The sequence below is a fragment of the Pezoporus occidentalis genome, unplaced genomic scaffold (genome assembly GCF_034315485.1).
Source record: "Pezoporus occidentalis ecotype Australia unplaced genomic scaffold, CSIRO_AGI_Poc_V1 ctg152, whole genome shotgun sequence".
In the NCBI taxonomy this organism is placed as follows: domain Eukaryota; kingdom Metazoa; phylum Chordata; class Aves; order Psittaciformes; family Psittacidae; genus Pezoporus; species Pezoporus occidentalis.
The window spans coordinates 1,080,220-1,103,817 of NW_026913339.1; the positions used below are offsets into that span (position 1 = coordinate 1,080,220).

Consider the following 23,598-nt stretch of genomic DNA (forward strand, 5'->3'; position numbering starts at 1 on the left):
GTGTGTCTGTTGGTAGGAAGGAAGAATTACTCTGCAAATTAAGCTGGCTGCCATTAGATTTGACACAGTGCTAGATGGTTTGCAATGCAGGTTTGCACACCTCTGCAGCGCAAGCAGAACATTTTACCCATAGAATCAATTTGCAAGAGCAGATCGCAGAGAATTGGAGAGAAATGGTACAAAGGGGAAGCCGAGGGAAGGGTGGTGCAGATAAGGAGAGAAAAGGAATCAGAATATCAAAAAGACAGAAGGAAGAAAAGGATAAAGATAAGCAGGGATAAGAGATATGCAAAGAGGAGCTGAAAAAAAGAGAAGAGGAAGGACAGGCAGACGGAGGTTGTGCTTGAATGCCTGTAGGAGTTACTGAGAAAGGACTCGTGCACAGCAGAAGCAGAGGAAGATGCACGATGGATGCATGTGCTGGGGGAGGGGGAGAGGCAGTGAATACACACAGCAGGAGGGGGAGAGAGATAGATGGCAAACATGCATATAGGAGTGGTGGGGAGGAATAGTGGATGTACACAGCAGGGAGAGAGCAAGTGAGAGAGACACAGCAGATGCACACAGCGGGGGAGAGAAATGCATAGAACAGGGAGGGGGGAGCAGCGCAGGGGAAGTATCAAGAAGCCTCAACAAAATTAAACAATAAAATAATAAGAAATCATAAAATTCATGATTTGAACATTTATCATTATTTAACACAGGAAATCAAGAGACTTTGAAGAGAATTTACATTAGTTAAAAATTTTAAGCACTTCAAATGTTAATAGTGTTTGGTTTGGAATAAGACTATGCTTGATTTAATGAATTCCTCTTTGCATTTGCAGTGAAGCAGATGTCTGCTTTCTGTGTCTGACAGGGACCCAATCCATTGCTTTTTGACATCAATAGGACTGTGGTGTTTTCAAGGGCGTCTGTTTATCTTGTCAATGTGGTCTAACCACCCTGCCTCACTTCCCCGCTCTGGTCTTGCACAGGTGAGGAAGGTGGGTGGGAAGTGTCAACACCTAAGCTTAGTGAAATCTAACAGCTATCAGATGCTTCTCAAGCCTCTTACGCATGTTTGGGCACCAATCCCCATTAATCAGTGCAGCACACAGTTGAGGGGAGGTTGCTGTGATGTGCCTCTGTGTGTCACTTGTACAGGTATCTGGCACCAGCTCAATGGCACAGACAGGGTTAGACCACCTTGATGAGGAGTATAAAGCAGCATAAATAACAGCAGTCAAACCATAAGGGGTAGGAAACAGTTTATGAAGAGTTTTTGTTTTTGTTTGGTTTTTTTTTTTAAATTGGATTAGATGATATGTATCTTCCCAGTTTCTGTGGAAAATATACAAGAAAGCTCCAACAATTTTTATGAGCATAAATAAACCCCACTGGTATGCATATGGAGGGAACACTGCTATTGGAGAGATTTTGTTATTACAACTGTTCACAAAGTTGCTCCTCTGTGACAGCTGACAATTTAATAGACAGTCTGTAAGGGAGCAAAATATCATGAGAAAAGTGACTCAGTGGGAGACACTTCTCACAAGAGACAGTGTTGGTACAGCAAAGACATGAGAAACTGAAGGTTGGAGAAACTGAAGGTTGCAGGAACTGTTTCTCAAAAAAGCAATGTTTCCTCAACAGGCGGGGGGGGGGGGGGGGGGGGGCTTCTACATGGAAGAAACAAGGTATTGTTGGAAAACTTGGCCTTTCATTACTGCTTTTCTGCATGGAATCACAGGAATGTACTTAAGATGGACAGCAGTGTGGGCTGTTAGGGAAGTCTCTTCTGAAATTCATTATACCCCCTAAAAAAATTTATTCCCATTGATGTGAGAAAGGCTCTACAGAGCACTGATTTCAGGCTTTTGAAAGGAAAGTTACCAGTATCCAAAATCATGGGACAAAGTGAGTACAGCCGATATACAGCTTTTGCAGCTTAAGTGAAAAGTACAATGACTGGATTGCTCTAAGCTGGAAACATGGTAGAACACATGCTCAAAAAGCACTAAGTGCTCTTATTCCTATCACCATTTTCCTCCCTTCTGAATTCTTACTTCTTTTAGAAGATCAGAGAGAAAAGATTTATTTTCCTCAAGTTTCATTTAATCTCTGCAATATGTTCTGTGATTGCTGCTGTCCGCCTACAGTGTAAGGGGCTTCATGAAGAGCTGTGCTCTCTGGCCAAGCAGGCTTAGCAAAAAGGAGAGAATGTGGGTGGAATATGTGGGTTTCAAGAGAGAAGACATATACGTCAAGGACTTCTGTTAAAATGGCAATACTATGGACCATCCTGAGAAAATAGGGAGTCACAGAAGATTCTCTTTGTCTCTTGTCCAGATTTGGAAGGACCTCACTGCCCATTACCTTTTGCCATAGTGAAGCCTGTGTGTGATTTGACAGGTAATATGGAAAAGTGGGGAGGCAGAGATTCCTGCCATGAGAACATAGCTTTTTGTATAAGTGGAACCAGAAATAAATACAGACAAAAGTGTTGTGACTAATGTATTCAATTAGATTTAATGCATCTGGAAGGGTAGTTCAGAGACGAGCTGGCCCTTCTACTTCTCTCTGCACTGGTACCTATTCTGGGGGTCCATTAGTGCTCTTACTGTAAGTGCCGTACGCGCTTATTGTCTATAAACATACTTTCCTCAGTCTCCTCCTATCTCACTGTCGTGAGTTTCCTCTGCTTTTTCTGAACTGAGTGGGTAGGAGGATTTTGCTTAGACACTGCTGAAGGTGGCAAGAGGTTTAGTTTGAACTGCTCTCATGGCCATCTCCATCCTCAGAGGCTCTGTTCACTGGTAACATCAGCCCAGGCTTTTCTCTTTCTGTGCCCTCCTGATATTTTGAATGCAGCAGGACATTGCTGAGTCATTTGAGTGAACAAAACAAATGCTGATGGATGGGAGTACTCTTGCACATATGTGCAACTGTATTTTTGGAATGCTGCTGTGGTCAAGGCAGAAGAATGACCCTTTGCACCACTCCCATTGGCCCTGTGCAGAGCTGCCTGAAACTGATGGGGGGATGTGTCCTCAAGCTTTTCAATTCTAAAAATAGTTAAGATACTCATATTGTCCCTTTCCATGTTGCTGTAATAAGTTTTGTCTCCCTTCTTAGATGCTTTAAATTCCTGCATGATGTTCAAAAGGAAAAATCCTTAGTCCAGGTGTTTGAATAGTACTTGGAAAAAATCTTCCTTGGCATTTCAATAATTCTGTTTTGCAACCAGTGTTGGCCTGGGAAAGCAGGGATTATCACGGGCAATTCAAGTGTGACAAGATGAACTGAATCTTATTATCAGAAAAAAACCCTAAACCTAAATTACAAGGGAATCAATAAATGTTGGTGATTTAAAAATCCAGTAGATGCAGCTTCAGAGGTCTGGTTGTAAAAGCAAAAGCTGAGCTGAGAGTTTCAGATGGGTAAGAAGTGCTAACTGTGTAAGGCAAACATTGCTGCTAAACAGAACCAGTGTATGACCGTTGTGGTGCCAGGAGCACCATTTGGTTTGGGTACCATGATTGATCTGTAATTCTCTGATGAAATCTTTGCTTTTCATTGTGTTGTTTTAATTTTTTTCTTAAGATATGCTTATATGTTAATAGCACAACCAGGTGTATTGTGAAATACATTCTACTGGGTATGTAAGTTACACCTCATTAAAAAAGCATCTTGCTTATGAAGTGGCTGCTATGAAGATTTAATTCTGGAGGGACAAACTTTAGAAATACCTATAAAATAGTAAAACCTTTCTGGGTTTTATCAGCCACTCTATTGAAATTAATTTTATAGAATATCAAATTAGGTGCTGTTTGTTTAACTACTTGAACTATAGGGGTTACATGCCAGATAAAGAAAAGTGTTTTGAATATAAAATAGTTCAAAATTAAGTCATTTTAAAATGAGAATGAATAGTGTGAGAAAAGCTCAGTCTCCTTCAGCTCTGATTAGTGGCTGTGTGATACTTAAAGGGAAAGACTTGAATATTAATATGGTTGATGTGTCCTATCTTAAATCTATTCTATAAAAATTAGAGCATAAATCACATCTGATTCTTTCATTTCATCACATATTCTGTTTCATTGTGGGGCTTTTCTTGTCATTTTTTGGTTTTGTTTTGAGGGTTGTGTGTTTTAGTGTGGGTTTTTTTTTTCTTTTTTTTTTTTAACTTCAGCGTTAGCAGTGTTGTGATTTAAACTATACTTCATATTCAGAACAAAATTAGAGGACCTTATCTGGATGTTGATTGCAATTTTGCTGATTTTTGTTCAGGACCATGAAGTCTGCAGACACTATAGCCTCCTTTTCCTATCAACAAGCAGAAGTAATACTGAATTCTCAATGAAAGACTGGAGGGAAGAGACAGAGTGGAAGAGAACAGAAAGTAAAATGGCAGGTAGGTGAAGAGAACAGTGAAATGCAGCTGAATTTCTGTGCATTTATGCAGCACAAACTGGGACTTACGCAGCAACGTGACAAAAATGTCAATTATGACCATATCACTGCAATGTAACTAAAAGGAAAGGCCTGTTTGGCTCCTATGTTTGTTGATATATAAGCTGAATTTAGGTAATGTTATAATTGCAAATATATTACAATGACAAAAAAAAAAAAATCTGTGTATGCTTTCAGACCTATCTCACTGTCCACATCTCACTTGACAATTGAAAGCAGTTAGAACATACCATGCAATTTTTAGAGTTTTATAATATTAAATTCTTAGTAGGTTTTTTGGGTGTATATTCATATCAGTTAATGATGAAATATGCATAAAATATATCTTAGTGACCTTATTTTAAAATATTGCTTTGGATCTGTTCATTTTTTTCTCTCCCAGCCCCCTCCCCCCATATTAATATTGATTACAAGTTCTGGGACTTTTTCTCTATTCTGTTTTATTTTCTTCTCTATATATTCATTGTATTAAATCAGTAAGAACCATCCTTTTTGACATCTTTGTGTCTAGAGGCTTGGCATAAGAGGGCATGATGGCAGAATTCTTTCTTGCTTGCCCCCACCAACTCCTCTCTATCACTCCTCCCTCCCCCCCCCCCCCCAGCTTATTTTAGAAAATTATTACAATGTTGACTTCCTGAAATACACTAAACATGTTAAAAAAAAAAAAAATTAAGCTCTAAGAATTGCATGGTGTCTAGGTGATCCTCATTGTACTGCAGTATGATGATAGCGATTGACTGTAGTTAATATTCCTCATTTTATTACTTACACTATTAACGTATCAGATTCAGTTCTGATAAACTCAACTTTCCTTGTTTCCTAAATGTATTTCACTTTCTTAAATTAATTGAAAATAAATATGACAGTTACAGATGAGATAAAATCTGACACTGGCATTCTTGAATAACCACATTATAGTCTTCCAGAAGCCTTAGTTCATGATTATGTTGAACACCATGTTGACCACATTTCTAACTTCTCAGAGACAACATTCAAGTTAGAAATTTTGGGGAGCATTATGTAATAGGTTTTCTGAACAACTCTTTCTTTAAATTTTCTCCACACAGAAATCCATTTAAAATTGTAACCTTCCTTCTACAAATTGAGTCATATGAAACTGTAGTTGATCATAATATTGCTTCATTATTGATAAATTTATTTTCTCTGAGGAGACAAAATATGTTGTTTTTTTTTTTTGCAGGTGAAGTATATTCATCTGCTAGAAGCTGCAAAATGGGTCAGCCCAACTGGAAAGAAGTAATGTACTGCTTTGTATCTTAAATTCATTTTAATTATTAGGTTAAAAAAATGAAGTAACAGACATCGACCTTGAGCATACAGTGGCCAGTTAAAACCTATTGAAGAAACAACCCCCCGCTCCCCAAAACCTTGTAATATAATCCAATTAATCAGTGAAGAAAATCCCGACCATGCAAATTGCTTCATTCCCCCTTGGAAAGTCAAGGGCCTTGCTGTGTGACGTATTTCATAATCCATCAAGCCACTGCTTTGTCTTCAGTGTCCTGCTTTGGCTGTACTATGTTATTAATAGGAAAATAAAAGAAATATTTTATTGAATTACAATAATCTGTTGAAAGAAATTCTTCCTACCTGGCTAATGGATACCTACTTGGGTCCTCTCTTGAAAGATACTCTTGATAATCTGGGCCAAAAAGAACAGTCCCACTGAAGTTCATGGCTCCTATGATATCCTGTGACATTCAGCTCTTTAAACTAGATTTGTGTAATAAAAGTAAGTGTTTCTTTTCAGGAGGCTAAAAATTCATTACTACATTAAAAAAAAAAAAAGCTTTTTGTGTGTGTGGTGAGAAAAAATAGCCACTCGGAATTACTCTTTACTGTGTCTGTTTGTTGATTTATTTACATTATTTTTACATAAGGAAACCCTAACTTAAGAGGCTCCTTATGAGCTGTGAGGTCTTGGGTAGAAAGAGGTAAAGCTGTAATGTCCTGTGTTCTGTGCAGTTTGCTTTTTGCCATTCTATATGCCTTCTGGTCAGGGCAGGTCAGTTTTCTAATTGTAGGGTGAGAAGTCATGAATGCAGCATAAGACATAAGGAGTGGGAATAAAGAAGTCAAAACCTGTTAGTATGCCTTTCTAAATCAGTGATTTCAAATTGGATTTGAAATGCTCAGTACATTATTGTATCAACTGGTCTCACACAAAAGTGTCGGAGAGAATACAGAAAAATCTGAGCATGAAAACATTTATAGAAGGATAAATCAAAAAAGGCTGAAATTTCTTGTCTTCAAGAAAATGATTTTGATAGTTTTTGTAAGCCTTTTATTTCATAATAACAAAATACTTAATAAAACAGTAAGGTCATAAATAGAAAATACTTGAAAAAGTTCTTCCAGAGGGCTGCTGTGGTGTAGTATTGAAAAGAAATCAAATGAATAAAATGTGATGTAGTGGGGGATAGTTAACAGCTTTTCAACTTTTGAAGAGGGATACATAGTTCTAATTTACTCTGAATTTCAGACTATTTTTTTGTCAAGTTCTTTATCAAATGGTCTTAAGAAAAAAGCAGAAAGTGTACCTAGATGACTTTATATACAAGGCTGAACAGAATGAAACTTTAAAGCATAGAAGAAGTACATATGTGGGAAGTGTTGTGGTAGAGGTGAATGCAAAGATGATTGCTGCAGAGGGGATAAGCAGGGACTAGCTCTTCATCATCTTCCAAAGAACCAGGGGAATCCAGTGTAATTATGAGCCAGTAGGCTTAGATGGGGGAAGGAGAAGGGAGGAAACTTAAGTATTTTTGTTTTTTCCCCTCAACTACAGAATTTAACTTGTGAAAGGCATCTCTACCAATTTCAGAAGGTCAAAAGTGCAAACTTATTTGAGACTCGAAAATCAACAACTGGCTAATGAGTAGCTATCAGTGACAACGGTGTGGACATGGACGCAACCTGTGACTTGGGAGATATTATCATCATGTATTAACGGTCGGTATTTTGCACATTCTTCGATGCTAGCAGCTATTGAGATGGGCTACATATTAGATGCACTAATGTTCTGATCTGTGGTTGCATTTTCTCAATTTCTGATTTGTATATGGCTGTATCTACAGAAATCCTTACTTCAATCTGCTTTGCAGAGCTTAAGAAAAATCAAAATATCACTTGCTGTATCCCCAACAAGATATTCTGCATAAACTATAGGTTGATGTGTGGTTCATTGATACCTGTTTTCTACTTGATAAAGGTGCATTGCAACACCAAGACCAAAAGTTGGGTGGGTATAATAATATTAACAATCGTTCTTGCTCTGAAAAATACTTTAGGGTGATGAGGAGGAATGTTTTGAAAAGTTAGCTTTCTGTATCTTAAAGGGCACTTACATTAAAGTTTCTAGTGGTGATTACACTCCCATTACATTCTGCCTGACTAGTGTTGATTGCATTATTAAGTGATGATTGAACTTCTGGAATTGTTATAATGTATGTACTGTTGGTGCATGACGTGGTGGAAAGCAGTGTCCTTCTACCTCCCAGGTCAGGACTGAGCAAATAAATGCACTGTGCAGTTTTGAGTAAATACTTGCATTCTGTTCATGAATCTATGTCTCTGCAATTTATTTAAAGATAAACACCTCTGGTTGCTTCCAACACTTTGCCTCTTCTCTTCAAAATTATTTGGCAAAAGAATGCTTTCTCTTCTCTGGCAAGTGGTGCTCACCAACCTATACAGCCTGTCATTTTCTGAGAGCCCAGCTAGGATGGAAGCCTGTCATTTAGGGGCCTCCTGGACATTTGGGCTACAAATGAAAGAAAGGTCCAGTTTATTCGCATTGTATTTTATTTTAAACTAACAATTTGTTGCCTCATTTAAATAAAATACTTATTAAATTATTTTAAAAGGTATTTATTTAAATGTAAAATGTAAAAATGTTACTAAGGCAGTTCATACATAGATTCAAGTACAACAGTCTGAAAAAGTACATGTTATAAAGCGAAAGTATTATCTAGTGTAGAAACAGTAAATAAAAAATAATTCTTTGCATATGGATCTGACCCTTCAGTAAAATATACCCTATTGTAAAATGTTGTTGAATTTATACTTTTGAAGAATCTAAAAGCTTAAGGAGTCACCTTTTGGGTACACATAGCAAATAATACAGTTGTCTGCCACATATTACTTCAGTTTGGCAGCAAAGCCAAAGATTATGGGCTTGTCTACTTGTATCAGCAGAAACTAAAGCTAACAGTGAATTTTAAGCCCATTCTTGTATTTCATTGGCTTCTGAACTGAAAGTGAAACATATGCCTGTGTGGTTTGCTGAGTAGTGGTGAACCCAAGGATGCTTGAATGCTTTTGTGCCTTTAGGCCTAAATTGAGAAGTGTATCTGGAATGTAGGATGTTTCAAGCAGAGTCAAATATGTTGCTGGTTTGACAGATCTGAAATTCAACTTGTTTTTAGCATAGCAGTGTGGTTTTGTTGGGGCGGTCTACTTTGACTTGTAGAGTTTTATGCTTGCGTAAAGACTCTCTTTTATGCTTCTCCTTTTAAAAAGAAAAGCAAACAGATTTAAAGAAAACCCACACCCCAAAACTGAAAAAAGAAAGGACAGCTCTTGCATAACTCTTAATGGAAGCACTGTGCTTTGTTCCAAGGTTTAAAAGGAAAATTGAAACAAAAGGAAGACCAGTTAATAGAATGTAGGATGTTTAGGTAAGATGAAGTCAATTTTCATCTATGATGAAAATACGCACTGTCTAGCAAGCATAGTCTGAAGAAGACATAATAACTAATAACTTATCTGCACCTGGGTTATTAGGATAAATCTGCAGATAGATACGTGTATAATGGAAGCTTCAAAAGCTGCAAACATGATGTGATAAATGATTCAAAGTACAACACATTAGCTTAGATTTTAATGTTTCTAGAATGAATGAAACAATACATCTATATGCCACAGCCATATTATCATAAACGTATTTGCCAAAATATAAGACGTAAATTGTACGTAAATTTAGTAACTTGTGATGGTATGCTTGGATGCATCTTTGTGATTAAATGTGAGCAATTGGTCCTTTAAGGTAAAGGTCTTTGTATGTCTGATTAATCAGATTGAAATGACAGGGCGGACAGCTCATGCCATGCCTAGTTATCAGAATGATTGATTTTAGTCGATGCTGCTGGATGAAAAAATATCTGTTAATAACTACAGCTGCAAAACTCCTGATGTCACTGATAGCACAAATCACTTCTCACGTTCTGTATTATCTGGCTCATTTGCAGATACAGAGCATACAAACTGATCCATTGGAATGAAAAATTATAACATACAGATTTATGCAAGAAGGATGACTGCAAAGTGCGTTGCGTGAGTAGTGTAAGAAGCTGAAAATTGCTGCTGTTGTAGCTGTCATAGACACGTTATTCTTTGGTATGTGTGGAGTTTTTGCTGTCAGGCTTTTATCCTGTAGATTGTTTGTGCTGTACCTCTCTTCCTGCTTAAAATAGAAAATCAGTCACTGAACCTGGATGCTATTAAGTATTCTTAGAATAGTTCTTAACTAACTAACTTGGTTGATTTGCTCTTTCTGATGAGAGAACATTTAGTTGTTTACTACAGGCTCTGGACAAACATGTTGTTCCGAAATCAACAAATGAGATTATAAATTGCATTGCATCAACAGAATTGTTTACTGTAGGTATATTCCTTGCCATATAATATTTATCTGTTTAGGTGGTATATCTTTATTTTGAGAGATCTGGAGCTTATCTTCATCAAACATTGTGTCTTATCTGCATTTTGCAGTTATTAACAGGGAATGTGGGTGTCTTATGGACCTCAGAGGAGGAGGGGGACAACAGATAATCTTACGTGTCTGGTAGGATTTGCTTTTCTTGCATTCTGTCTGTTTACTACTGTGTGTAAGAGTCTGCCCTTCCCATTTGTATGGCTTCCTTTTCTCCCCCTTCCCATTTGTTCAAGGTGCTTAGCACCCAAAGGTAGAATAAGCCATTTTTTTATTATTATTAATTTTTTTCCTAGCCTCTCATATCCATAAATGGCAGAATAAACACAGGTCTGAGAGAAGTGCAAATCCTTTTACATCAGTGTTAACTGGTTCTTCCCCTTCCCCACTAATTCACCCTTTGTTGTTCTAAATCCAGCCTCTTACCCAGCCTTTCTCTACTAGCCTTTTATCTGCCATTCCCCACTGGCCTAAACCAACATATTTCATATACCTCCAAACACAAAAATGCAGGTTCTTATAGTCCCCTGCCACTGCAGAATTCACAAATGCATCCATTTTCAGGAAGCACATACAGTGGTGATCTGAAATGCTGGGGTTCTTGCTTTCTTGGAATGATAAAATTGCCCTTTCCTCTTTCAAGCTTCTCCCTTCTGCTTTGTAGGCAAGTTCTTCAACTCAAAAATGTTTATCTAAAGAACCCCAGACTTGTTGAATACATATGTTAGTTCTTCATGCTGCTGTTTAGTTATGGCTGGTATTCTGCAGAAGACCCTAGTGTGGTCACACTGTGGTCACATAAGTCTCAACATCTTATGGATATAAATGATAAGGAAAAAAACATTAACTTACAAGAAAGCAGAAATGATTCTTGCTTAGTAGGATATTAAAGCATTACTGTCATTATTATTTGTTCTTATTTCTCCAGAGGACCTCGGACTTGATTATGATTCCATTATGGTAAGCACCTCTATCAATCACAGGGAGATCAAGTCGTTGCCTAAAGATGTGCATATAAAGATACCCCATACAGCAGCATGCCCTGAAGGAGCTTAATGGTAATTTCATAGGTGCCAAATATATTGAGTTCAGGTAGACTGGTATGTTTCTGAAGTCTGATGTATTTCAAGATTAAAACTTCTATTTACTTATTTTAATTATTCCTGTTATTCTTCCAGGAATAGCTGTGATGTAGAAACGAGAGACTTGCCTGTCTTTCAGAGCTGCAACCTTCTGAACTTCAGATATTGCCCTTCTATATGTTGAGAAGGGATGTGTGAGAATTCTGTGTTAGATGCCTTCATACAAGAAACGGAAAACTGGGGATGAATCCTTGCCACTACTTTACTTTACTTAGGAATTTACAGATGAATCATCCCTTAATCTAAAAGTAATGACATAGTTAGATAATAAACTTTTGCTATTCAGAATGGACCCAGTTACCCTCTAAACGGCTAATTAGTTTGAAATGCTGCTGGCCACAGATACCTACAATTTACATTCCCTTGCTTTCCTTTCTTACAAATAATGAACATTTCACTAAACTTCAAACACGCTTTTGTCTTCTGTTCAAGCAAAAGAAAAAGAGCTGAATTTAAGCATGCTCGTGTGTGAGGGGTGCTCCTGAGTTCAGCGTTTGATTTGTTTGCAGTGAGAACTAAGAAGATATGTTTAAAATACTGCTGGTTGTACTTATGTGTGAGAAGAATCCCAGCCATGAAAGAATCTAAAGGAGGAGGAGACAGGAGTTTTTTGCTTCACTCTTTTACTAACATCAGTAAGCTATTGATTTGGCCATAAGATTGAGTGAAGATGCACCACCTAAGGAATTTTAGATAGAAGGTCACAGTTTAACACTCAGTGCAGGGCATACTTATGCATCTGTTCCATTTCACAGGGCATCCGCTCCATTTCCAGGCAGAGCTGCAGGACTCTTCATGTATAAATAAATAACCTGGTGTAAGACAGATTATGTTCCTCGGATATCAATCACTGGTAAATATTGTGTTTCTACTCATGAAGTAAGAATAGTAAATGGAAACTCATGAAGATTTCAGGTTGCCATTATATTTACAGTCCTGGGCTCACTGCTGAGAATTATTGGATGTCTTTGCCTCTGAATATGGGCTGAAAGCTTCAGTGGGATACTCATTCCTTGCTTGCCTCTCAGACTTTCAAATCAACATTAATCTTGGTTCTTATAACCCTACTTCTGAATCACTGTAAATAATGCAAAAAGCTACCAGATCTTTGCCAGTTAGGCTCAAGTAAAAAACAAACCCCCAAACACAACCTTTCCTGATTCTTTATCTGGCAAATGGTTTGGGCCAAAGTGAGTATTGTGTGAGTATTGTGAGTATTGTGTGATTACAGGGACTGATTGCACTGGGGGAAAAAGGGAGAAAATATGACAAGAAAAGCTTTGGAGTGCCTTCTAGTAGATGCATGATGGAAGGACAATCGTTTCATTCCCCTTCCTTCTAGCTGGCCATTACCTCTTTTTCTGTCAGCAGTCAGACATCCCCTATTTTCAGCCGCAAGTAACACATCTCTGTATGTGCTGATGTCAAGAGACAAGGTTGGTTCAACCCGGGAATATTGCCATCTTTCTGTGGCAGTGACTCCAGTTTCTTCACAGTCTGTGTGCTTCCCTCACCAGCCCCTCTTCTCCACTGACTGAAACAGAGGTGAGAGATTGTTTACAACATTCAGGAACTCTGTATTGGAGACTGTTGGTATTTTGAAAGAAACCACAGTTGGGTGTTCTGAGCCTAAACTCTGATATTTTCCAATATAGATACAGCTGCTGTTTCATTGCTTATGAATTTTGGCATATTAAAAAAAAATTCCAGTCATGTTTCAATCTTTTTTCTTATTATATTCCATTCTGTTTATTTTTAGAGGAGAAAAATATAGTCAGAATATATACATTCTTTGTTTTTCCTTGTTCAGTATATCAACAGCTTAGACTGTCATCGTTTTTAATAAACGGTCAGAATAAGAAGGAACTCAAAGCTTGCTAAGTGCTTGTTTTTTTTTAATCATTGTGGTAATAGGGATGCATTTAGGTAGATAGGTGTGGATATTTGTTAACCTTTTCCTTCTTGACATAACTGCTCTTATTTTAGGGTTAGATCTTTTTGTTCTGTAGCATCCTCATTTAATAATGAAAAGACGCTCACAAACAAAAGTAGCCCAGCCATGGAATGGTATCAGCAGAGCCAAAACCATCTCAGCCAAAATGGCAGCCAAGGGGTATGCAGCACTTCATTAATCTGGTTTGGTCCAGGTACCCTGGAAGTAGGCCTAAGGAAAATCATTGCAACTTGGCATAGCTAGCTTTATCCTTCATGAGCTTTAATGTGGAACAGATGTATGTTAAGCGATGATTATTTTCGACTTGAGTACAAGGAGTATGATATTTTTTAAGTCCTCCTTTTAATTCCATTTTGACTTACAGCCACCAAAAATTTGATTTCAGTTTGTCTCTTCCTGACAAGAATTTGTGTTTTCTGCAGTAATGTTCTACTCCATACAGCATCACAGTTAGCACACCACAGGCTTCATGATGGTAGGCCTCCTGAATATTCTGACAAGATTGCTTCAGGTGACACTATTAGTTCCTATTACAGAGTAAATTTCCAGATAAGGAGAGATTTGTCTTACCACAAAAATATACAGCATTTTCAAATGTAGAAATTGGAAGCTTATTTTTGCTACTTGTATGAAACAGTCACCTAGGAGAAAGCCATTTATAAACTGGGAGAGGGAGGTAGAGACTTTTTAGAGGTATTTTCAGCCAATTTTGATTCTCTTTAATTATCTTAGGTATTCTCAAGCATTTTTTTTCCAGTGGATTCATATTTCAGCCAGTATTTCTGACAATCTATTTTATGCTTCATTGACCACTAGGTTTGAAATTCTAGCCCATATTGGCACAGTAGTGCCAAGTTTGTAGTGATAAATGGATAACTTTTTTATTTTAAATAGGTATCTGTTATTTAATTTGTGGTCTCTAATTTTTTTTTTTTTTTCAGTTCATTAGTTCTGCTATTTTTCTGTCTAGGAAAAAGTGATCAAAAGAGACAGAGGGATCAAGGTGGAATATTGCTTTAGACTTGTTCATACAAAATAAAATCAGAAGAAATGGATTGTCCAAGGAAGTGTAAATGTAATCATATCATGTGCTCATTTTTCTCTAACAATGAATTTGCTGAATTTATTTATTTATTTTTTTACTGAGAAATGAAAGATCATATTTTTCATGCTGATAGTTTTTTCTCTACCAAGATTGCTACTCTTCAGAACCTATTTAAAATGTGCAACCCGTAATTCATAATTGGGTAGTATGCTTGCTAATGCCATTTTCATAAATTTCTTGAATTTCAACAGAATGTTAGTTTTGCTAAATTATAACCTCCTCTACTAAAAGCGGTAACACCTCCTATCATTGTTTAAATGTGCTGTACTATGCAATTATAAAGAGGAGGAAGCTGAAGAGGAGATTAAACACTGAGGAAATGCTTCTATTTTAGTATATTCTCTGTTGTTCTTTATCCATTTTACAGTAAACCGCATTTCCTCATAAACAGGCCTTGAATCTAAAGAGTTAGTCAGACTTCTACAGAAGTTTACTTTTTATATTGCTCGTGTAAGGTTTTCCTGTTCTTGGTTTTTAAAATCTTACAGAACCTTTTTTTTTTTTTTTTCATTTTCCTCACCCTAAACCTCTCCTCATATCCTCATTTCAAAACTGAAATATTTGAATAAATTCTAACAAACAAGCAAACAATCTTCTTACACTTTCCTGCAAAAAAAAAAAGTCTTTCAGGCAGCAACTGAGTAACGTCAATTCACTGTGTAAAATCTGTCTGGCTGATCAGTAGATACTTCAGGTGTATACTAAATCTTAGATAAGGAAATCTCTATAGTCTATGCATACAAAGTGATGTCACTTCCTTGAATAGGAGTTTGAAGTCTTCCAAGGACAATTTTTAAAGAAAAAAAAAATTAAAAAATGATGAGAAACTTGTTAGCTGACTGTCTTGTCATGTGGCTGCTTTAGCTACTACAGCCTGGATTTTTAAAATCTTCATATTACTGTAATTATATTTTATACCTAAATTATGATTCATATTATTATCTTTCTTCAGATTTTTTTGAAATATTCTTATGTTTTCCTATGCTGTAATAGCTGTGAGAGACTGCCTTCTATATAGGCTGCAATTAAATAAAGAGGACAGAATGAGATTACAGTATGTCAAGAGGGCAAAGAAGGGAATTGCCTACCTGAGGCCAATGAATAGCTTGAGAACGCCGAACAGTATTATGTTATATCTAAAGGCAATGCAGAAAATTAGCCAATCCTTAAAGTAGCAATAAAGTGCTTTCTTCTGAAACTGATAAGTGACATTTTGAAGGCATAATGTGATGAGGAATAGGATTAATTTTGCTTTCTCTTATTTACTTGGGTCTGTGACTTGTATGCACTTGTGTGTCACGTTTCCCTGTGTATATTTTGTGTTGTAAACTATTCAAGTTTTTGTGTGTATCAAGCCTACTTGTGTTTATTTTCACAAGGAAAAGCCATTTGGCTTGTGTCTTATTTTCAATTTTTCCAGGAGCCCATGGTAGTGAGTCACAGAATCATAGAATATCCTGAGTTGGAAGGGACTCAAGGATCATAGAGTCCAACTCCTCACACCTAAAACCTAAAAGTTAAAGTTTAACCATATATACATATTTAGATATAAAATATACTCTTTTATACATAAGAATATTTTAAATATAAGAATATTGTCCAAACACTTCTTGAACACTGATAGACCGGGGGCCATGACCACTTTCCTGGGGAGGTTGTTCAAGTGCTTGACCACCCTTTTAGTAAATAACATTTTCCTAATCAATCATAGAATCCCAGTTTGGAAGGGACCTCAAGGATCATGGTAGAAGCATGATCTAGATAAGATGTCACAGCATACTGTCCAGCTGAATCTTAGAAGTGTTAAGTACTGAGAATCCACCACTTACCAGGGGAGATTATTTCAGTGGGTGATTGTTCTTATTGTGAAAAACTTTCCTCTTGTGTCCAGTCTGAATCTCTCCGAGACTAAGTTAACCCCTTGTCTTTTCTGTGTGACTCCTTGAAAAAAAGTGCTCTTATTTTTTGGTTATATTTAAGATTCTTTTCACAGTGGTTTAAAAAATCTGATTGTTTCTAGAAATGCTAAACTGTTACATATTGTAGTACAAACACATCTTTTGGTTAAGGAAAGATGAAATGTTTCAACTGGCACGTATTTATGCGCATATGTGCTTGTGCATACAATATGTATATATACACATATTCATGTGTGCATGTATACAATATATGTATGCATTTAATATATAGCATGTATATATACATTCATATATGTAAAATGCAGCTTTATGCATATAATACTTACATAATGAATAAATTGTAATACTGTCATAATGACCTGTGATAATAAAAATATGCAAAAATTTGATTGAAGATTCCAGAATGCCCAGGTGAATTTTTGTCTGTAAAATTCTGGTGGGAAAGCTACCATTTTACTATTTTCTTTATTGTTACAATTTCAGTAAGGCAGTTTTCCATTAAAAGGAAAAGTAAGTGAAAAATAAAAGTAATTTAACACAAAACCTTCTCTTCAGGATTTTTTGATAGGGTTTACTGTTGGATTTCAGCAAGCCTGTGCATTTTAGGAGATGTTGGTTTGTATTGCAAGGTGGGCTCATTGTGCTTTCTAATGTAAGCTCTTGAAATCATAAAATACTTCTAATACTGTTTAGATTTATCATTATCCCACTCCTACTTTTGACTGAATTTGGCCAACAAATTAAAAATCCACTACACCTAGATAAAAAGTGTGATCTCAATAAGCCTAATTTCTTCAGAAATCAGGCCAAAGCAGTGTTAAAAGAAGACAAAAAGATAAAGTGCTCATAAATAAGGAAATGCAGAAATGTATTTAGTAATCAAATCTGGTTTTTAAAGAGAACTAAGGATTTTTCTTGGGCTGGGAGCAGGGATTGATTACTGGCTGATCTCATCTATAATTTGTCAGTCTTAATTTATTTTGATACCTGTGATTTTGTAACATAAGCAATGACACTTTGAAACAAAATTCTCCTCCTCTTTCTCTTTTTCTCGCAGATTTTGTTTAAAGTGTGTTGAAAGAAAGGAGTTGGAAGGAAGGGAGATTGGCCAAATTTGTATCTGTTGTAAGAAAAGTCAGATTTGGGAGAGGAAGGGCAAGAAAGAACTTCCAATGTTTTAGCATGCACTAGAATATTAATAGACAATTATCACAATTAAATAACCTGGTTTCTGAGTAATGTGCTAGTTTTCAAAACCAAAGTATTCCTTGTTGTTTCTTACTTGAGAGATATAAACCAAATTACTAAAACAGAGAAATGCCAAAGCACATCTTTTATTTATCATGCCATATCCATCCATTTCTCTTTTCTCTATTGAAAATGTAGTCTGGTTTGAGATTTTAAATTGTTAATTTTGTACTCTTTTTATTTGAATGTTCTTTATTTTCATGTGCAGTCAAAGAAGCAGGAGTATAAGCTTCCATGCTGTGCGTATAAATAACTCCTCTAGCAACTGGCAAGAATTAAAACATGACATTAGCTGCAATAGCTGCATTAGCTGGAATGGTTTACCCATGATACATTAGCTAATAAACTTGTATCTATTTAAGAAAGGCCTAATTATGATACTTTTGTTACATAGACTAAACCACATTGTTTGTTACAAGAATGCCTACATAAAAAATGAATAGAACATAATTTTTTATCATTTCATTCAAATGAGATGACTTAAAGGTAATTTCTACATTTTAGACATTTAGTTTCATGGCATTCCCTAGCAATTCCCTGACTATAATTGCTTGAATGTTTGCCATTATTAAGATTAGATCAGTTATAAATATTTTATTAGGAGAAAAGATATTCTTTCAGGTGCTTTTCAGTGTCTTTATGCCTGTAATTCTGTGCATCTGCATACAAATAAAAATGATGCTCAATTAGCATATTGCTCTCCTACCGCATCCTTCTGTTTTGGGTGAGTCAGTCTTCAAACACCCTGAAGATTGTTTCAATTTTGCTTCCAAAGTCAGCTAGGTAAATTTTAGAAGGACTCCCTTCCGTCTCCCTGCCACTGCCATCTCAGCAGCCTTTGAAGCCAACTTATGGCTGTTCTTAGGCATCTGAAGGTCTGTCCTCTACCATTTGTAATATGGTTTGTGTCTGGCAATGGGAGGGACAGGTCCTGCAACCCCTTTGTTTTATCAGGCAGCGACCTGGAGACCACTTTGATATACGTGCTGTGTTGGTTTCTTTTGTAATGAAAACCTGGAGTGTTATGATGTCAAAATGATACTGTGGAATTTTGAGGGGCTGTGAGTTGGAGATGCTTTTGCTCAGCACCCTGAATCACCTTTAGAACTGTATCACTGTTGATAGCTTTGGTTTTCCTTCCTAAGGAGGACAAGGTTTGTACCATCTTAGTCCCATAGGAGAAAGGCAGATGAGTCTGCCTAGATCAAGCAAGTGAAGGGGAAAGCAGACAGAAAAAACCCAACCCAATTTAATTTTTTACAGACTGGTATGGCAGGATTGCTACAAACAAAAGTATTGTAATTTTTAGACACAGTTTAAGTTAGTTTAAGAAAAAGAAAATTGAACCTCCTGAAGAAATGAGACATATTCTGTGTGGGTTTTTTCCCCCTTCATCTTCTTTGCCTTGTGTATCACCTGCTGCTGACGCATTAGACCCACATATGTGACTACTGCTATCATTTTTATGACTGGAGCAGAAGTTCCCAAAGTTTCCTTTTCAGGGGCCCATGACATGTATCTGGGCTGTGATTCACCTGCGGTTTGACTACCCAGTAGGTTAGTGACCCCATTTGTAAGTACACTCTGTCTTTCAGCACACGGACCTGAACTGAGGAACTGCTGATGTGGACCATGCACAGGAGATGGACATGAGTAGCAGCAGCCTGGTGTGAAGGTTCCTGGAGAATGGTTGCAGTTTTACAAAGAAATAGCACACCTCAAAAGTTATGCTTGGTGAGATTACTCTGCTGCGTGCTTTAGGGCTATTCTTCACTGTAGAAGTTTAATAAGCTCGAAGAAAGCATGATGTCTGCTCTGTAGCCTGCCTGCTCCATTTATTCTCTTGCTCCATATATTCTCTGTGTATAGGTTCTGTTGTGATCATACATTAAGCAAATTTCTTTCAATGACTTAAAACAGAAATAACACTAGTAGCTAAAGAGAGGAGAATAGTATTTAACAGAACCATTTAAAACTGTTTAACAAAATGGAAATAAACATTTTTTTTTAGAATACTGTTAGGTCTATCCTCTGTTTTCCACAAAGTTTTGTGAATCTATATATTCTTTCAAGTCTGTTTTTGTTGACAGGCAATATTGTTCTTCATTTGGAAGTTCGATTTGCTTTCTGTGAGAGTTTTTGATATATAGTGGAAATGCAGCTATAACTTAAGCTTGAAAAATCCCACCCTCTAAGCGCATGTAGGTGAAGATGCTGTAAATCATGGGGATATTCCTTTATATAAAGCTCTTTTCTTGCTTTGGAGAGAACCCATGCTGGTGGAAAAAGGAAAAACAAACAAACATGAGAAGCTTTTTATTAGGTTGGATCGCTGAAACCTGCCTTGGAATTTGCAATTTTTCAATGACCACAAAACTTAGGCATAGAGATGTTAGCGTCCCTGAATGTTTCATTACCTCTGTGATAACCTTAAAAGCTGTGTGATGCACACACTACCCCATGGGTGCTGGGGCAGCAGCATTTCTGTTAACAACTGAAATAATAAAGCCTAAAAATACTCCTTATGTAAAACATGGGATCCTTATGCTGTTGAAGTAGCTTTAGCTGTATATTTTGCAACAACCTGTTAAATTTTACTATCATGTGGAGTCCCCTTAGTTGTCTATATTAAGGCAAGCAGTGGTCCCCATTCAATACATAGAAGGCTATTATTAAGTTGTATATGTACGAAGGGTGCCTTTGCTTTTTTCATTCTGAGTGTTTTATGGAAAGCAAGAATTGGAAGGAAAGAATAGGCTGGCAATCCTTTCTTGCTGTTTAATGAAAAACCATTGCAAAGTCAACAGTATGACATAATTTATTTCCTTTCAGCATATACAAAAGAAATACGAAGTGGCTTACAATACCATAATTTTACTATTTACTTCCTTTTTTTTCTCTGCATGATAAACACAGTATTTCTTAGGTAAGAAGACCATTTCTCTTCTTTGGGCACCCTGTAAAAATAATAAAAGCAATTAGTTCCTTGGGCACTGGTACTAATTAAATCTCTTCTACTGATTTGGTCTTGTGGTTAATTTTACTTTGCAGCCTTGGAAAGATGCAAACACTGATTGAAAGTTTTCATAGGCTTTGTGCCTGAGCTGTTTCCTGTGGTGTCTTCTCTGGTGCATGTGGTTGTGCCACAGCCTGTCCCTCTTTACACACCAGAAGTCTCTTTTGACAATGCCTGTGGGAAGAGTGTGTTTAACCTCTCCACCCTCGAGTTAAATTTCAGCAAAACTAACAGTTCAGAAAGTGATTAATGAGGGTGGTAAGCAGGCTGACAGAGCAGATAGTATTGACTGCATAAACCTGGTTAGCTATGTTAAAAAATCCCATAAAAATTAAATGTAACCTCTAATGTTTCTTTATCATGTGGTATAGGAAGTGAAAATCACTCAAAATAAGTTATAGTTCCAAGGAAAATGTTTGCCATTATAAGTGTGATATAAATACGTAGGTAGGCTGGCTTTACTGCTGCCTATTTCTAAGTCATTGTAGTGCCCTGGATTGTCTGTACTGTAATGATTCATAAACGATTTCTTGTAATAAATGAGCAAAATCCTGGTGGAAATTTAAATTGATAGTATAGATTGTTTTAAAAGGATTTATTTCTTTTAGTGGTACAGTGAAACTAAAGCAAGAACAGAAGTCTCCCCCTTTTCTCCTTCTAATTCTTTTGGAAAGAGCACTGTATTCAACTTTCTCATTTTAAATGGCATGATGATGCAGGTGTTTTCTCTCTGGTTGCAATCCCCATCTTAATTTTTAGAAAAACTGGGGAAATGTCTGGGTTTATATGTTGTTTGAGCTGGAAGTTGGAGGTTGGCAGTCTCATCTATGGTGTTGCTTTTCTGCATCACGGAAGAGAAACAAGTAAAATTGGGAGAGCTCATGACTTTTGAGATGGATTTACTAATAAAAATAATTATTTTTTTTACACTCTGAAGTCAGGAAATTAAAAGATGCATGTTCTTATGGCTACACTAGCTCAGTTGCTTAACAATAATAGATTATTTTTATTTTATATATATATATATTTTTTTTTTAGATTTCTAATACTTATTGTATTACCGTTTGGTTTTCTCTGCATGAAAGAAATTCCCTTTCTTGCAAGGTGTACTTTGCCTTCTGTACACTGTTGATAGCTAAATGGTACTAATGATTAAAGGATGGGATGTACAGCTTGGCTAGGTTCAATTAGTAGAAGTAGGTTATAATTTCCTGAGTCTTGATTGTTGATGATATTGATGTTACCTTAATTTTAACTGTGTATATATTTTGAAATGTAAATATAAACCAGCATATCTGAAAAGACAATCAAGTGTGAGGGAAATGTGCTAGACTTTGTATCCCTCCAACACAAAGTACAAAAAGCAGGGGAAGAAGCAGCTAAGTGATTTGATGTCCTGTGCTTCACTCAGGTCTGTATCTCAGTCTTATCTGCCTCCCTTCTGTCACACACAACTCACCTATCTTTAACCCTCTATGCAAGTCTTATCACTCAGAATTATTATTTGCCAACATAATCGAAATTGTAGAACTGAAGTTTGTAAGTTAGAACTGGCACATAGTTTAACTGTGTGTATTTCTGCTCATGAGCTGTGCTGGCTAGTGGAAGCCAGACAGTGAGATCTTTTAGCCAGGCTTTTTAAGGCGCTTCTCTGAATTTTTCTGCACTTCCGAGGACTGAAGAGGGATCCTCAGCATTGAGTGTGCTGCCCTCTGCTGCTGCGTCTCCTTCTCGTTGTAGCCTCTGTTCACGGCGAACATCCCTCGCCCGGGCCAGGAGCCCCTTTGCAAGGCCAGGGCTGGTGGAGATGAGGTCAAGCCAGGACCAGTGGCTGAGGATCTGCAAGGCACAGGTGTACCTACAGCACAGCACGGGAAAGGGCCAAGGGCTGGAGCTTAAACAGCTCCTGAGCTGAGGGGCAGAGGCAGGTTACTGGCAGCTCTTCTCCCAGCAGCTGATCCAAGGTTGGCTAGAAGCACCTTTGCTGGAGCTGGCCTTGAGCACAGGCAGCTAAAGCCCAGGACAGGTGGGGGGAAAGGCTGCGGAGTGCCCCTGGGTCTCCCTCAGGGCTCTGATATAATCTATCTCAATAGAGAAAGTGTATCTATGTAAGTAGAGTTTAATGGCAGTCTTTGCCTTCCCTGCGGAGAAATGGTGTGAGAATGGGACCAGGATACATGGAATTGCCACAAGTTGGAAAAGGTCCCAGAGCATTTGGACTCTATTGGCCACCTTTGAAATGTATACGGTGAGACTTTCTATCATCAGCAGAGCAAGCCTGGATGTAAGCATTGCAGATCTGATGGCAATTCTGATCTTAGTGACTAAGGCTGTCAGGGGAGAGGGAGGAGGTGATGCCTTGTGTGGGATACTAGAAGCTAGAGGTGAAAGAAGAACTTAGTTGGAGAAAAGTCAACTTCTGAGAATGCCTTAAGATTCTCGTGTCTTGTAATAGACTTGTAACTCTAAAACTTCTGCTTGGATTTCAGAAGAAAGCCTTCCATCCAAGTTTTTGACCTTTTTGCTGCTCCCTGAAATAGTAAATTTTCCCTTCTTGTCATAGCTGCGAAGGCTAACAATAGCTAATCAATGAGGAAGAGATCTGCACTTGATGATTTTTGTTAAACAATGCAAGAAAAAAAGGAACTGAAAGTCAGTTTCTCCTGTGTTTTCATTGGAAAAAGAATAGCAAATAGACTGTGATGTAACATTATTAATATTGCTTATGGAAGAGGATATATTTCAACAAAGTAATTCCAGAGAATCAAAGAATATCGGCTAATTGAAGGTCAAGCAGATAAAAAATGTACCGTTGGGACTCTTTTTGTCCCTTGTGTTCATCAGGTGGATGGTTACTTTTGGTTTTTCTCAATACTATGAGGTGATGCCTTTTATTTCCTACAACTTAGTTAAAGACAGTGAATTTCCCTTTTTAGAGCTACTTTTTTTCAGCAAGAAAACAGACAAATATTAGAAAAGGACAGGTCTTAGAACTCTTATTTGAGTATCTTTCAGGCTCTGA

At 37.1% G+C, this 23,598-nt stretch overlaps 2 long non-coding RNA genes across 4 annotated transcripts; both read left to right on the top strand.

Moving 5' to 3' along the window:
• The first annotated feature begins 246 nt into the window (after positions 1 to 246).
• LOC134159861 (uncharacterized) lies at positions 247 to 6,533 on the top strand. Its single transcript, XR_009963331.1, has 4 exons — positions 247 to 977; positions 3,118 to 3,166; positions 4,273 to 4,396; positions 5,660 to 6,533. It is a non-coding gene; the product is annotated as an uncharacterized LOC134159861 (long non-coding RNA).
• A 741-nt stretch (positions 6,534 to 7,274) lies between these two features.
• On the top strand, positions 7,275 to 14,949 carry LOC134159883 (uncharacterized). Of its 3 annotated transcripts, none has more exons than XR_009963341.1 (4): positions 7,275 to 7,431; positions 9,729 to 9,865; positions 11,121 to 11,250; positions 11,371 to 14,949. It is a non-coding gene; the product is annotated as an uncharacterized LOC134159883 (long non-coding RNA). The 3 variants fall into 3 exon arrangements; XR_009963343.1 differs by having other exon boundaries at positions 9,729 to 9,822; XR_009963342.1 differs by having other exon boundaries at positions 9,729 to 9,813.
• The last annotated feature ends 8,649 nt before the right edge of the window (positions 14,950 to 23,598 follow it).